This window comes from Podarcis erhardii, assembly GCF_964252035.2.
Source record: "Podarcis erhardii genome assembly, chromosome: 3".
NCBI classification, from domain to species: Eukaryota; Metazoa; Chordata; class Lepidosauria; order Squamata; family Lacertidae; genus Podarcis; species Podarcis erhardii.
The window spans coordinates 53,563,280-53,579,450 of NC_138507.1; the positions used below are offsets into that span (position 1 = coordinate 53,563,280).

Below are 16,171 nucleotides of genomic sequence, written 5' to 3' on the forward strand. Positions count from 1 at the left end.
GTAGAACTTAGCTGAATACTACCCCAGGATTTCAATGTTTTCCTCCTTTGCCATCACCCATACAAATTCCCCCTAAAACTGCTTTTTTTATATGGTAAAGAAAGTTACCATGAGGCAAATGGAGTTCTTTCCATGTGAAATAGCAGCGTATCACCAGCACTGTGACATGGGAGGAATCCTCTTCTTCATGAGTCATGGCCCCCATACTAATCATGAAGGCCCCTGCAGCTGCTATTTCAATTTTTAAAAACAAAACAAACCCAGTACACAAATACTCCAAAAGACTTCTTAGATTATGCCTTTAAGAGTTTTTTGTTTTGTGGTATATTGAGAAAAACGAATACTACTGTAAGCATTCACTGGAAAAAATCAAAACTATCAAAACATGTAAATACATGTTTGGACATTCAGAACATGGAGTAAGGGTATATCCCTTGGATAAGGGAGCAGACAGGTGCATCTCAAGTTTGCAGGTAACATGAAATTGGGAAGGTTGTCTAGCATCATAGAAGAGAGAATCAAGATTCAAAACGATATTGACTAGCGGTAACACTGAACCGCAACCAACAAGATGAAATTTTACACAGATAATGTCATGCATTTAGGGCCAAAACATTAAAGGCACAAAAGTATAATTGGGCAAGCCTAACTTGACAGCATTACTTGTAGAAAGGATCTAGGTGTCTTGGTGGACCACAACCTGAAAACAAGCCAGTGCATAGCTGCAAAAGAAGTAAATGTACTATTAGTTTGCATTAACATAAATATGGCATCCAGATCATGGGGAATAACAGCTCCACTCTGTTCAGTAATGGTCAGAGTGAAGCACAGGGCACATCTGGTCTACTGTGTCCAGTTCTGGGTGCAACATTTTAAGAAGGACATTACAAACTAGAGCATGTCCACAGGATAGTAATAGGCATGGAAACAATGAGAAATGATTGAAAGAGCTGGATATATCTACCCTGGAGATCAGAATATTAAAGCAAGACATGCAGAAGATAGAACAGACTTATTATCTGTTGCCCCAGAAGACATGACTGCTGCCAATAGATGGAAATTGCAGACAAGCATTTGCTGGCGAAATATTAGGAGACATTTCCCAACTGTAAGAGTAGTTAAACAGTGGTGCAAATTGCCTTGGGATTTGGTGTGCTCTCTTTCACCATAGGTATTTAAGCAGAGGCTTGATCTCAGGAATGCTGTAGTTGCATTTTGAATGATAAATCCTGGACTAAGCAGGGGGTGTGGACTTAGGGCACATGTGACCTTGAAAAGACATGATGCTCAGAATAATAGCTATGTGGGGGAAGGACTACAGTTACCAGGAACTGGGTATGGATGTATGCGACTCTATTCCCCAAGACTTCCACTTCTATAATTAAATGGTCCTAACATTTAATTATAGTGTACGCTCTTCCTATGAAAACCCTAAGGGAGAGCTCAGCAAAGGTGGCTCTAAGGGAGCACAACTTGTTTGGTGACCCCAGGAGCAGAGCTTCTGGGGCACCATACCAGGCGCTGCAGCTATGAAGTATAGTGGAAGGCAAGAGGTGGGGTGTGTGCCAGATTTTGGCATCACCAAGGTGCCACTGAAATTTGAGATGTCAAGTTCTACCACTGAGCTCTGTGTTAGAGATGGAGGGACATTCTTATCAAAACAGCATTTTTCCACTTGGAGTAAATAACATCTATTCATTTAAGGTTGCAAATGTAAAGGGATGCACTCAGACATCACTGTGGTGGGATTAGACCTGCCTTGTGTTATTGCAGACCCAAACATTTGAAAATAAAGCCTGTTTCTATCTACATAGTGTGCCTCTTTATTTGCACAGCCCATCCTAGGTTCCCTTTCTTGGTCATACTTGTGTAACAGAATGGTGGGAATTGGCTTTAATGTACAGGTGACTGCTCTTTTTAAGGAACAATAAAGGTAAAATATCCTGAGTGATAAATGGGGCCATATCAAACAGAAGTTGGACTGCTTAAATAATGAAGTACACCACCGCTTTATAGGGAATTCTTCACTCTGCTGTTATAATTCTTCATTTTAAATTAAGAAAGGCTGCTATAAAATGCAACATTTACATCAACAAATAAATGACTAAAGCAAGCTTTTCAAAGGTGTGTTATATTGTCTTAAAATGTCCTTAGAGAATTAACCGAAGGCTTCATGTGATTCATTTCCAGGATGTGAAATCAAGCTGCCTTGTGTCAGTAATACAAATTTTCAGAATTAAAACAGAATTCAACAGTGAAATTTCTGCAGGGGCGAGTAAAGGGCCTGGTGCAGGTCAGGAAGACTAGTGTGTGTGAGAAAGAACATGAAAATACATATATGTGGAGAAAGGAAATTTCACTTGGGATTTTGGTATGTGATATGCTGAATGGAAAAGAAAGAATACAAATTTACAAGCACTATACTAAAAAATATATCTAGTTTTGTTGTTGTTTTATTCTTATTTCAATCTTCTCTCCAGTATTTCCTGATTAATTGCTGGTGTTTTAAATATAAGCACAAATATTTCTATTTTAAATATCTTGCCTTCACTTTGCTGAATTTTAGGGAAACACTAACCTGAATATCATACAGGAGTGATATTACCTGGTTCAGAAGACAAATTCATCCAGGTCAAAATTTGGGATAGAACCACATTCTGAACCAATACATACATAATCACTTCCTCAAACATCTTTCAAATACTTTAATATTTTACATTAACTTTTGGGCAGAAAAACAACAAAGATTGGGTTAGAAAGTTCCTAACACATATGCCAACATTTTAGATGGATTGTTCTCTGTTGCAGAGAACTGAAATAATTAGGGTTTCTTTGGGGCTTAAGCTTATTTGGGTCTTTATGTGCTTATCCATATTAAAACATTTATTAATTTATGGGGAATTTGTGGGCTAATTTAAGCCTTGACCTTTTCTTCCCAGTTACACCAAGCTAATTGACATTAATATGGAATGCAGTGAAAACTCCATTGTTGCCTGCCTGATACATTATAATCAGGAAAGGTCATTACAAATATCTAATGCTCTTGTGTGAACATTCTGTCAAAAGATACTTGAGGGGGGAAATCAGGATGGGCTTGTTGCAAATTAATTACTTGAAGCTACGGATGTATTTTATGTCCCTGTGTGTTAAAAGGTCATCAGTTTGCATTTATCTATTTGTTTAAACAAATTGTGATTCTGACACCACTTTGTGCCCAGACTTTTGACGACAGTGATGTTCAGTTTAAAGTCCAGGTTGCTCAGTTTAATAGGTATTCCTCTTTATGAGAGGTTTGTGCTCTTGATCATGCCTTATTCATTGAATAAATCACCTTCAAGAAATATGTTCTGCTCTCACTTTCCAATCTTGTTTGGAGCTGTTGCTAACAGCTTTTAATTTGGGAAGTCTATCTCTGAGTTGACTGCGCCTCAGTGGTTTCAGCTCAATTGTTTCCCTAGCCAGCAGAGCATTTCATTTTTCCTGAAGGTCACTACAGGCTGCCAAGGCTTTGAAAGCACACCCACATTTTCATTGATGCTGCAATACAACTTTGCAGTACCATTAGGATAAATGGAAGTGGGCATGCATGTGTGTGACTTCTCCTATCAACAATTACATAATTTATTATAATTCAAAATAAACAAGGCTAGCAGCGAAGGATAAATTGCAAATAGTATGGCTTCTTGCATTTGTCTTTACTTTTCTTCCATTGAAATCATAAGATTCTGTGTGTGTGTGTGTGTGTGTGTGTGTGTGTGTTTTTCTACTGGATTGGCTGTGTGCTGAAAAGAAGTATACAGTGGTACCTTGGGTTACATACGCTTCAGGTTACATACGCTTCAGGTTACAGACTCCGCTAACCCAGAAATATTGCTTCAGGTTAAGAACTTTGCTTCAGGATAAGAACAGAAATTGTGCTCCGGCAGCGTGGCAGCAGCAGGAGGCCCCATTAGCTAAAATGGTGCTTCAGTTTAAGAATGGTTTCAGGTTAAGAACGGACCTCCGGAACAAATTAAGTACGTAACCCAAGGTACCACTGTAAACTGACTCATAATATCACTGGCTTAGGCAAGTGGCTGTTTCAACCATGGTACTACAAATTTGCACCAACAGAAGATGCAGTTAGCTGCAGATAGATCAGGGGTGCACAACCTGTGGTCCTCCAGATGTTGAATGACACCTCCCATCATCCCTGATCACTGGCTATTCCAGCTGGGGCTGGTGGGAGTTTTAATCCAGAAACATCTGGAGGGCCACAGATTGTGCACCCCAGAGATGGATGAAGGCTCCCAGCAAAAGAGTAGCACAGTGGCCATCTGTTGGAGGGTAGATGCCATTAGCTGCAATAGAGAATGGAATTGATTCTTCCCTATCCCCATCTTTCTCTCTACCCCCTCTCTCACACAAACACATACTTAAATGATAAATTAAGTGCTAAAAAAGTAACACCTGTTTTGAAGTAAGCTAAAAACAGCAAAACTGTTATTTCTACTTGCCTATGTGCTAGTAATCCCTGGGTCTCTTATTCCCAGGCCACACTGCTGGGAATTTTAGAAGGCAGAGGTAGTGGTGTTGGAAGGACCTACTTTTTGTTGTGCTAATGGTTGGGAAGCTTTGTTAGGAGCTGGTCACACAGACCAAAAGCAATTGAGGAAAGTAGCCTTTCCCCATTGCTCATCCACAGCAACCATGTTTCAAATACTGTATGTATGTCCTACCTCTAAACATATGGTTATACTAAGCTATTGTAGCTAACAGTCACTGATAGGTCTATCACCCTATGAAGACACCTAAACCAGTGGCTATCAACACATCTTCTGTCAGAGCTCCATAAATTACTTATGCATTGTGTAAGGAAGTGAATATATTGCCAATCAATTTCATTGGGTGACCCTAACAGCTTTATCAGAGGAGCTGTTTTGCACACCGTATATAATTTAATAAATGTATCAAATCCTTCCTTCATCAAATTTTCTCTAGGCCAAAAAGTCTTTTAGCATTTATTTTTGCCATTTTGGCCCATACCACAGAACTTGTGGGGCAATATAAACTGCAAATGATGGCTGGTGATTAAGCTAAGTCTCAATTTGTAGAATCCTCAATAAACATGTAAGAGGAGCCTATTCCTCTAAATCAGAAAAACACACACATACATATTCACCAAATTTCATTTAGATTTTAAAACTCATATACTCAATTACTATCACAATTAGCAATTTTAGGCTAGATTTAAATTTAGCATACATTAGAATGAGATTTTTGTGCTTGAGAGAGAGATACCAACATTAGCATGGGATGAATCTAAACTAATTATCAGATCTTTGGCTTTTAAAACTATAATTAAAATACTGGAAGGCTTTTGTTCAAAAGCATGTAGATTCTTCAATACTATTTTATTTTAAAAATGTTGAAGTGGCAGAGAAAATTAGACCTTTCAGAGCATCAGAGATATGATCCAAGTACAGTATCAGCAACCAAATGTGGTTGCAAGTGTTCATATACATATTTTTCAAGAACTATAAAACTTACCTGTTAATATGCTTTGGTTTAACAGGCTATTACTTCTCCTGAATGAGCACAGTGATACATATTGAAATGTGCCTGCTTGTTTAGTGGCGCTTATGGTACAGTCAAAAGCCCATATTAGATATACCTTTTTATATATGTAAATAAAACTCCCTCACACTTTATAAACAGCAAGATAAATAGGTAGCTTATTGATGTAGTAACACTGGACAGAAACTGATAGAAACTGCCTGAAATCTAAAGGTAATATTTTGCTTCCACCAATTCTAATGGTCAAATTACACAAGACATTACTCATGTGATTTGTCCCTGATTGCAAGGTATTTCTTCCACAAATAATCAGCAAAGATGGGCAGATATGGACTAGGACTACATTTTAGGATAAGAGGATCCTAATCTACATTGACACCTGCTATTTGCTTTATGAAGAAAAGCAGAAAAGGGGAATCCAGATCAGGATTACAACAGTAGGCAAAGGGTGAAATTCCCCACTCCCTCAACCCAGCACATACCCCTGTATTTTGTTCTTATGGAGGGAGATTGCAAGATTAATGGACATTTAGTAATGGTATCAACAGATTATGTTTGTTACCGAAGAGTTAAGTGGTAATTGTCGGAGTAATGTAGTAGAGTGGAAAGCAAGTTTTGTTTTCTCAGTTTCAGAGGGTTGAGAATGACTGTTTGGCTGTTCTAAACTTTATTTCACTTTCTTCATCTATCACGTCAGAAGAGATGGATCCTAAGACATGAGAAACCAGCAAATCACAATAGGTGATACAACTGCACCACCAGCCTTACAGACAGATACACCTGCACAGATCTAAATGATTGGGTTTCCAGTCACATATACCGTACTTTCTCCTTCCCAAGCTCAACTTCTAGACGGTTCCATTGAGACAATAATTACATTTTAATTTCCCATTACCAAAATGCCAGAAGTTTCCAAAGCATTTTTAAATAGCAGCCATTGATCAGAAAAGGAAACCTATTTATGTTAAGTGGATAGAAGAGGAAGGCAGAGAGCACTCTTTCATTTCCGCCCTTTCCTTTTGTAAAAATGTATCCTCAAATACCATTTAAGTTCACTATAGAACTTGACTTCTAGAAAAGAAGTATATTTTGCACACCACAGAGATTTACTTCTAAAAAGAAGTATAATTTTCACACATGAATTTATAGCACATGATCTCATGCGTTAGTGTGATATGCCTGTCATAGTCAGCTTTCATTAATACACAACAAACACAATGAGAAACCTGCATTTGCTACCATATATAGTGGCTACATTCATATGCCACAATAAATTATCGTTTATCATGATTGTAATGACCTTTGGGCTCCCATACTTTCCCTCTCTTTCTTCGCTGCAGCCATGAAGAAATAGCTCAGTGCTATGTCTGAACTGTAAATTGTGCTTCAGCTTTACTTTGCTTCGTTGAAACAATCCAGCTTCACAACCCATAGGTTGAAGTCAGCTTATTCAAACAGACCATAGTTAAGATTAATCACAGTTTGTTGGGTTCATAAGTTACAAGAAGTTGTGGTAAATCAAATATGGAAGCAAAAGCTTTTCCTCGCAGCCAAGTCAGAGCAGGAGAGGAGAAGCGGGAATGCATGAACTAGACTCATTCCCATGGTTTATTGTGGCGTTGAGTAAGGCGAAACCATTTGCTCTGTTTCCTTTTTCTGTATTGAAATTAGTTTGTTACCATCATTGTTCCTCATTATTTTTGCCTTCACTAGACTGAGATACAAGTCTTACATTACTTCACTAATCATTTTCATGACAATACACAGCTATGCTTAGGAAAAATTTAGCATTTTGGCTCAAGTTCAAACACGGGTTATATTTTCACTAAATGAATATACAATTTATATTTTCACTAAATGAATATACAATTTACAATATATACAATATTTCCATATACATATTTTCATATACATTCATATACAATATGAATATACAATATTTTCACTAAATGAATATACAATTTATGAATTTATGAGGGCAGCGGCTGAAGAAGGAGCAAAAAGGGTTTTTCTCCTGTGTGTGTTTCTTTGTGGCTGATTAGCTGCTCTCCCTGTGCAAAGGTCAGAGGGGGCAGGGTTTCTGTTGAGGCAGGTGATTAGCTGTGGGAGGAGCTTATCAGAGTTTGTAGGGCAGCGGCGCGCGCCTAGCGGTGCGCGCAATTTGATCTATCTTTAGATTTAGGGGAGCTAGTCTCAAACGTTTGTTGGGGGAGACCTAGGGTTTTTTTGGGGGGGGGAGTTACTTGTCCTGTCTTCACGCTTCTTATGATGGAGGACCACTGTAGCCAGCCCCAACGACATGTTCTTAAGATGGAGAGTGAGGGAACAGCTGCAGTCCCCTGCGGTTCCTGCACCATGTTTGCCATCTTGCCAAAGGTTGCAGGCAGTTTTACCTGCAGCAATTGCATGTTGATTGCCCTCTTAAAAGACAAAGTCCAGCAACTGGAGGAAAGTGTGGCTACGCTCCAAAGAATTAGAGAGCTGGAGCTCTTCTTGGAAGCAACAGAGCACACCATCTCCACCAAGGAGGAGACAGGGGACTCCCCTGAGAAGGAGGCTAGTTCACCAACACAGGAGCCAGATATATGGAGAAACGTGACTCAAAGAAGTAGGAGGCCCAGGGTTCGCTCTGATTGTTTAGAAATACACAATCGCTTTGAGGTCCTCTCCCCTAGAATGGAAGACGAAGAGCAGACTCCATTTGAGGATCTCTCCCTCGTTACAGTCGATCAGGTATATGAAGACGAGCAGCAAAGTCAGTCCTCAGGGAATGTGCAGGCGACCTTGGAACGGACAGATCACGGAAGAACCCCGACCAAACCTAAGAGGAGGCGTGTAGTGGTGATAGGGGATTCCCTACTGAGGGGAACAGAAGCAGTGATCTGTGGGCCTGACAAGATGTCTCGGGAAGTGTGCTGTCTCCCCGGGGCTAAGATCCAAGATGTAACTGAACGACTGCAAGGAATCATAAAACCCACTGACAAATACCCCTTCCTCTTGGTTCATGTGGGAACCAATGACACTGCAAGCAATAGCCTCCAGAAGATCAAAAGAGACTATGAGGCTCTGGGCAGGAAATTGAAGCAATTAAATGCACAAATTGTCATCTCATCTGTCCTCCCAGTTGAACGACGTGGCCCAGGGAGAGAGAGAAGAATAGTGGAAGTGAACAGCTGGCTTCGCAAATGGTGTAAACAGGAACGGTTTGGATTCTTAGATCACGGACTGCAGTTTCTTGAAGATGGACTTCTGGCAAGAGATGGGCTGCACCTCACAACGGTTGGGAGGAATGTTTTTGCCAAAAATCTCAGAAACCTCATCAGGAGGGCTTTAAACTGACTAATGTGGGGGAGGAAGACAGTGCTCCTGAAGGTAGGAGTCTATCAATTGATGAAGATGATCATCCAAATGTCATAGACCAAATGGAGCAAACAGCACGCAGACCTAGTGGTGGGAGGAAAAAATCCTTAAATAAGAGACACGGGGGAATGATTAATGGACTTCAATGTCTGTACACTAATGCACAAAGCATGGGTAATAAACAAGATGAGCTTGAGCTCTTGGTACAGCAAACTAAATATGACATAATAGGCATCACTGAAACCTGGTGGGATAAGTCCCACGACTGGAATGTAATAATGGAGGGTTACAATCTATTTCAGAGAAACAGACCAGACAAGAAAGGAGGAGGAGTGGCGTTATATGTCAGGGATGTGTATACCTGTGAAGAGATCCAAGATTTAGAACCTCAAAGCCAAAGTGAGAGCATTTGGGTCAAAATTAAGGGAGAGATGAATAACAGGGACCTCATTGTGGGAGTTTACTATAGATCCCCAAGCCAAACGGAGGACATAGATGATGCCTTCCTGAAACAGATGGCCAAGCATGCAAAAGGAAGGGAGATAGTAGTAATGGGGGACTTCAATTACCCGGATATTTGCTGGATGTCAAACTCAGCCAAGAGCATAAGGTCAAACAGATTCCTCACTGGCCTTGCAGACAACTTCGTTGTCCAGAAAGTGGGAGAAGCAACAAGAGGAACAGCCATTTTAGATCTGGTCCTAACCAATGTTGATGACCTGGTTAGTGGGGTAGAAGTGGAAGGATCATTAGGCGCGAGTGATCATGCTCTTCTGAAGTTTACTATACAGCGGAAAGGAGCAACCAAGCATACTAGGACTCAATTTCTTGACTTTAAGAAAGCCGACTTCATAAAACTTAGGGAAGTGCTGGGTGAGATCCCATGGACAGTAATACTAAAAGGAAAGGGAGTTCATGATGGCTGGGAGTTTGTTAAGAGGGAGATAGTAAAAGCACAACTTCAGGCAATACCAATGAGACAGAAACATGGAAGGTGCCTAAAGAAGCCAGGGTGGCTATCTAAAGAACTTTTAACTGAGTTAAGATTAAAAAAGGATGTGTACAAAAAATGGAAAAGGGGGGAAACCACCAAAGAGGAATTCAAACAAATAGCCAGCACGTGTAGACACAAAGTCAGAAAAGCTAAAGCACAGAATGAACTCAGGCTTGCTAGAGAGGTTAAAAGCAACAAAAAAGGCTTTTATGGGTATGTTCGTAGCAAAAGGAAGAAGAAAGAAACAGTGGGGTCACTCAGAGGAGAAGATGGTGAAATGCAAACAGGGGACACAGAAAGGGCTGAACTCCTCAATGCCTTCTTTGCCTCAGTCTTCTCCGATAAAGAAAACAATGCCCGACCTGAAGAATTTGGAGCAAATGATTCAGCAGAGGAAACACAGCCCAGAATAACTAAGGAGATAGTACAAGAATACTTGGCTAGTTTAGATGTATTCAAGTCTCCAGGGCCAGATGAACTGCATCCAAGAGTATTAAAAGAACTGGCAGATGTGATCTCAGAACCACTGGCAGTCATCTTTGAGAATTCCTGGAGAACAGGCGAAGTCCCGGCAGACTGGAGGAGGGCAAATGTTGTCCCTATTTTCAAAAAGGGGAAAAGAGAGGACCCAAATAATTACCGCCCAGTCAGTCTGACATCAATACCAGGGAAGATTCTGGAGCAGATCATTAAGCAAACAGTCTGTGAGCACCTAGAAAGGAATGCTGTGATCACCAATAGTCAGCATGGATTTCTGAAAAATAAGTCATGTTAGACTAACCTGATTTCATTTTTTGACAGAATTACAAGCCTGGTAGATGAAGGGAACGCAGTGGATGTAGCCTACCTTGATTTCAGCAAGGCATTTGACAAGGTGCCCCATGATATTCTTGTAAAGAAGCTGGTAAAATGCGGTCTTGACTATGCTACCACTCAGTGGATTTGTAACTGCCTGGCTGACCGAACCCAAAGGGTGCTCATCAATGGTTCCTCTTCATCCTGGAGAAGAGTGACTAGTGGGGTGCCACAGGGTTCTGTCTTGGGCCCGGTCTTATTCAACATCTTTATCAACGACTTGGATGATGGACTCAAGGGCATCCTGATCAAATTTGCAGATGACACCAAACTGGGAGGGGTGGCTAACATCCCAGAGGACAGGATCACACTTCAAAACGACCTTGCCAGATTAGAGAACTGGGCCAAAACAAACAAGATGAATTTTAATAGGGAGAAATGTAAAGTATTGCACTTGGGCAAAAAAAAATGAGAGGCACAAATACAAGATGGGTGACACCTGGCTTGAGAGCAGTACATGTGAAAAGGATCTAGGAGTCTTGGTTGACCACAAACTTGACATGAGCCAACAGTGTGACGCGGCGGCTAAAAAAGCCAATGCAATTCTGGGCTGTATCAATAGGAGTATTGCATCTAGATCAAGGGAAGTAATAGTGCCACTGTATTCTGCTCTGGTCAGACCTCACCTAGAGTACTGTGTCCAGTTCTGGGCACCACAGTTCAAGAAGGACACTGACAAACTGGAACGTGTCCAGAGGAGGGCAACCAAAATGGTCAAAGGCCTGGAAACAATGCCTTATGAGGAACGGCTAAGGGAGCTGGGCATGTTTAGCCTGGAGAAGAGGAGGTTAAGGGGTGATATGATAGCCATGTTCAAATATATAAAAGGATGTCACATAGAGGAGGGAGAAAGGTTGTTTTCTGCTGCTCCAGAGAAGCGGACACGGAGCAATGGTTCCAAACTACAAGAAAGAATATTCCACCTAAACATTAGGAAGAACTTCCTGACAGTAAGAACTGTTCGACAGTGGAATTTGCTGCCAAGGAGTGTGGTGGAGTCTCCTTCTTTGGAGGTCTTTAAGCAGAGGCTTGACAACCATATGTCAGGAGTGCTCTGATGGTGTTTCCTGCTTGGCAGAGGGTTGGACTCGATGGCCCTTGTGGTCTCTTCCAACTCTATGATTCTATGATTCTATGATTCTATGATTCTATGATTCTATGATGTGACCACCCAGAAATCCAGCAAAAATGGCTGCATAGAAAATATGGCTTTTAACTGAAGGTCAAATAAAATTATGATGAATATTTCAAGTGGTCAATTTAAAGAGAGCATTGCTGAGGGAAGGAGTACCTAAGGTCTGGAAACTGAAAACTGATTTTCCAGAGTGCACCCGTTCTGCACTGGATATCATTAAATTGATTGGTAGTCATCCTTAATATCACTCTTTCCTTAAACAAAGCTTTCTGCCTGAGTTTTTCTTCTTTTTCACTGCTTTTTAACAGTAGTTAGAAAGAAAGAAAAATGGGAACTCTGATCCAGTAATAGTTTAATATAGCAGGACATCACAAACAATAAACCAAGGGGGGAAATCAGTGTAGTGGCCTCAAATAAGACATTAGTATATGCATCCTAATTTGCAATGTGAAATTAATGAAAATGCATACCTTCAACTGCATGAAGAAGGGGCAACAGAATCATGTATTGCATGTCTATTTTTGTATTAGATATGTGCACTCACATGCAGGCCCAATGATCCAAACCTGTCCATGTAAGTGGGATGGCTTAAAGACCATAAAAAGTTTAGAATCCGTCTTCATAGTACATAAATAAATCCCCCCTGAAAGAAGAGTATGACTCAACATGACTCAAATCATGCTGAATTTTATCATTAGAGCATACCTCTGGTTCAATCCTCTTTTTTAAAAAAATGATAATGAAGCAAAAATATAACCTTACTGGATTACAGTAATATATTTTTCAAGAATTAAGGTCCACAACATTATTCTAGGTAATTCATTTACATTGCATTTCTTCTGCATTGGTTTATATCTGAGTCTCCTCCTGCCCACCCCCAGGGGATGGGTTAGGAAACAGCCTAGAAATAAAGAAGGAACCACCAGAGACCCAGGTTTCTGAATGATTTCCTTATTGACTTCCCCCCCTTCCCACACCTCCTCCCACAGCTCATTTACTCTTCTTCTATCCTGGGTGGACTCTTTATACTGCCTGAATCATATTGTGGCACGGATAACAAGCAGCAATAAGAAAAAAGGAAGTGGAGGCAACATTAAGTAGCCCACAACAGTAAGTTGATTTAAATTTTGTGACCATGTTTCCCATTTTACAGAGAAATGACCTTTGTATGACATATCCTGTATACAATGGGATGTCTGGTCCAAGTCCACTATGAAGTTAAAGAACCATAAGAAAGCAGAGGCCCTGGAGTTGGCCATGAATGTTTATCAGACTAAGCAGGCACAAAAACCACCTTGTCACAGTCTTCTCTACCGTAGTGATATGTACCATGTGCTTCTTTCAATTATAGGATCATATCAAAATTTCATGTGAATCTGTGTACTCTTTCGTTCTCTTATTGGTGATGCACTGATAGTCTCCATATGGTTACAGAATAGGCTGCAACACTAACAGGTTGACAGAATTAGGTGCAGAAAAGAAAGGTACAGAAAAGGAAAGTTCTGCAGAGGCAGCTTATCTAGAGCAAGCCCAGCTCTCTCCTTTCCTTGCAGCAAGACCGCATGCTGGGTCTGTGCTTATTTTTAATATTCAAATTTGCACTTGAAACCATTAAAAGGATGTTTATTTTGCTCCTTTAATGTGAATGCATGCATGTGAAACTTTGTTTTATAGGAACAAACACTTTCCTATTTGCTTAATTATCTAGAGGTATTCTATAGGTTAATTTATCATGTAGAATTCAAAGGGGTACATAATAATGAGGGAAGCCACAGTTATGCTTAGTTCGTATTAACTGCTTCCATAATGTATTGGTAGAAAGTATTAATATTTCTTTCAGATTTAAGTTCAGCTTAATACACAATATTCTGGCACGGCTGCTGAACACTAAATGTCATGTAGCTACTTTAACTTCTATTTACACAACTTCCTACCACAGTGGCAAACTGAAGTATGTTTGCAACCACACAAGGAAATGAAGAAGCAAGTTGCAAAAGAACTGGGCCATATTAAAACTCAATATTTAAACCCAAAAATGATTTGCAAAGCAGGAAGAAGGTGCAAGACCTAACTAATAACTAAACTGTGGGCAAGCCAACCCTGCCCAGGGCCCAGGCCTGGGGTATCACATCCTCTACTCACTCCCTTTCACATGCAAGTGTTACAGGTGGGTCCCATAGTTGCTTCCTAACCTTGTCATCATGTCCCACGGTCCTGAAGGCAGTATCAGGACTACACCCCTCCCCTGTCCAAGGGTGTTCACCAAACCTTAACTTCCTCATAACCAACCTGCCAATGTGCCTATTAGTCTTTATAATGACTACCCCACATAGGCGCCGACTCCATGGGGCTTGAGGGGGCCCGAGCCCCCTCAAAAATTCGTTTGGGGGGGCTCCGCCCCCCCAATAATCTCCGGCGCCCCTCCAGCAGAGCGCCATCGCCGCCCCTCCCCCAGCCCAAAATGCACAGGGAGGGGCGGGCTGCATGCCTCCTGCCCTCCCTCCCGAGCAAAAGCTCCACCCAATTTCCTTTGGAGCTGATTAATAGGCGCAGCACGCTCTCCCCTATTCGCTCACGAGGAGGCGGCGCCACTTTATTTGCATATTCATGAGCTTATTTATTATTCATGAGCTTTCCCGGGCCCCCCCAATATTTTTTATAAGTCCGCGTCCCTGCTACCCCACCCCTGCTAATACCCCCACCACATCAGTACAGAGTAGGGAAATAAACCTGATAGCAAAGCTGAACCCTACCAGTCCCCGCAAAGGTGACCAGACACTAGCTTCACTGCCAGTAGGGTGGAAGGTGGGTAGCCTGACAGATGAAGATGCCATGAGAGAGTTAAATAGCACCCACATCAGCCCTTCACTCTCTGCAATGTTGGTGCAGCATGTGCCTGTACATTGAATCCACTTGCCAGACCCCTCCATTCCCTGAGTGGCTGCAAACCTTTTGTACATAGCCTTGAAGACCTGAACTCAGTTTCTCCACTGTGATCAGTTTGTATTGGTCTCTTAGATTTAGTTAAGGGCTTTGACTCAAGGCAGTGCTTGTTACAGTAATCTGTCCTCTTTCAGAGGTCTGGAAGCTTGTGGAACACAACAAACCAGTCTGATGAGAATTTATAATGAGCATGACTGGAATTTATGGCTACTCACATAGAATGGCTACTTGCATAGAATTCTGCAACCATACAATTATGCTTCATATAAGCGTATATGCCCCACTGTCAGCAACAAACATGTACCTTACTCACATTCTTTTTGTTAGAGTATTGATCAAGAATGGGAAAGATCCAGTTTCAAATGCTCATTCAGAGCCACAAAGTTCACTGGGTGGTTTTTCGCCAGTCATTATATTTCAGTCTAACCTACCGCATAGCATTGTTGTGAAGATAAAAGAAGAATTGATCCAAATATACTACTTTGAGATCCCTGGAGGAAAAACAAGGTATAAATAAATAAAAATAATGCTGGCCTATTTATTGCTAAGGTTGTGTCTGGCCTGCATGACTTCAGACTATAAGTGGAGGAAATGAGGGCTAAACATGCATTCTATTAGTTTGCCAGAAGTAGCTTTTACATCACATGAAGGCTCAAATATAATACAGAATTTAACAATTGGGAAACCTTGGGGCAATGGAATAACCTGCCCTGTGAATGCAGCCAATACCCTGCCCAGTAGTATACATTTAGCTAATTCTGTGCAGCTAATTTCTCTCAAGTAAGTGAAAAAAGGATTGCATCATTTCCCCCCACAGCATAGTTAAAAGTTTCATTAAAAACTATGCATATTATAGTGTCAATTCATTATTTTGTTGATATACAAATGCAGCCTGCCCCAGTGAATGCCTAGGCACTGTTTGTTTGCTTGCTTGCTTATACTTTATGTATGTATTGTATTTATAAGGTACCTTGAATCCATGGACATAAAAGTTGGCACAACAGGGTACCCAAATAGTCTCTGACCAGGCACAGACTTTCAGCAAGCTTGCTTATTCATGTGATTTCACACCATGTCCTGGTTTGAACTTTTTCCAGTTCCGTTTAAAGTGTTATCTTTCCTACTTTGTCATCAATTATAAACAAAGGGAAGCACTACAGCCTGTTTTTACATACTTATCTGAATGGACACCAACAGCCATTCATACTGCAAATTTAGAATATTGCCCTGAGAATTCTGCCAGGCTTATTGAAATCTGCCAGCCAGACTTCATTGTTTTATTGTAAAAAAACCAAGCAAAATGGTGTAAATTGTGACTTTGCCTATAA

At 40.8% G+C, this 16,171-nt stretch overlaps 2 protein-coding genes across 13 annotated transcripts in view; one reads left to right on the top strand and one right to left on the bottom strand.

Moving 5' to 3' along the window:
- Positions 1–2,410, top strand: part of LOC309339324 (uncharacterized protein) — a 126,593-nt gene extending 124,183 nt beyond the window's left edge. For all 8 annotated transcript variants that reach the window (XR_014155174.1, XR_014155175.1, XR_014155176.1 and 5 more), the window contains one exon: positions 2,235–2,410. The gene's annotated coding sequence lies outside the window, so the exon portion shown is untranslated. The remainder of the gene's footprint in view (positions 1–2,234) is intronic.
- The window catches only part of HS3ST5 (heparan sulfate-glucosamine 3-sulfotransferase 5), a 148,400-nt gene that overhangs the window by 115,814 nt on the left and 16,415 nt on the right, over positions 1–16,171 (bottom strand). The gene's annotated exons all lie outside the window — the stretch shown is intronic.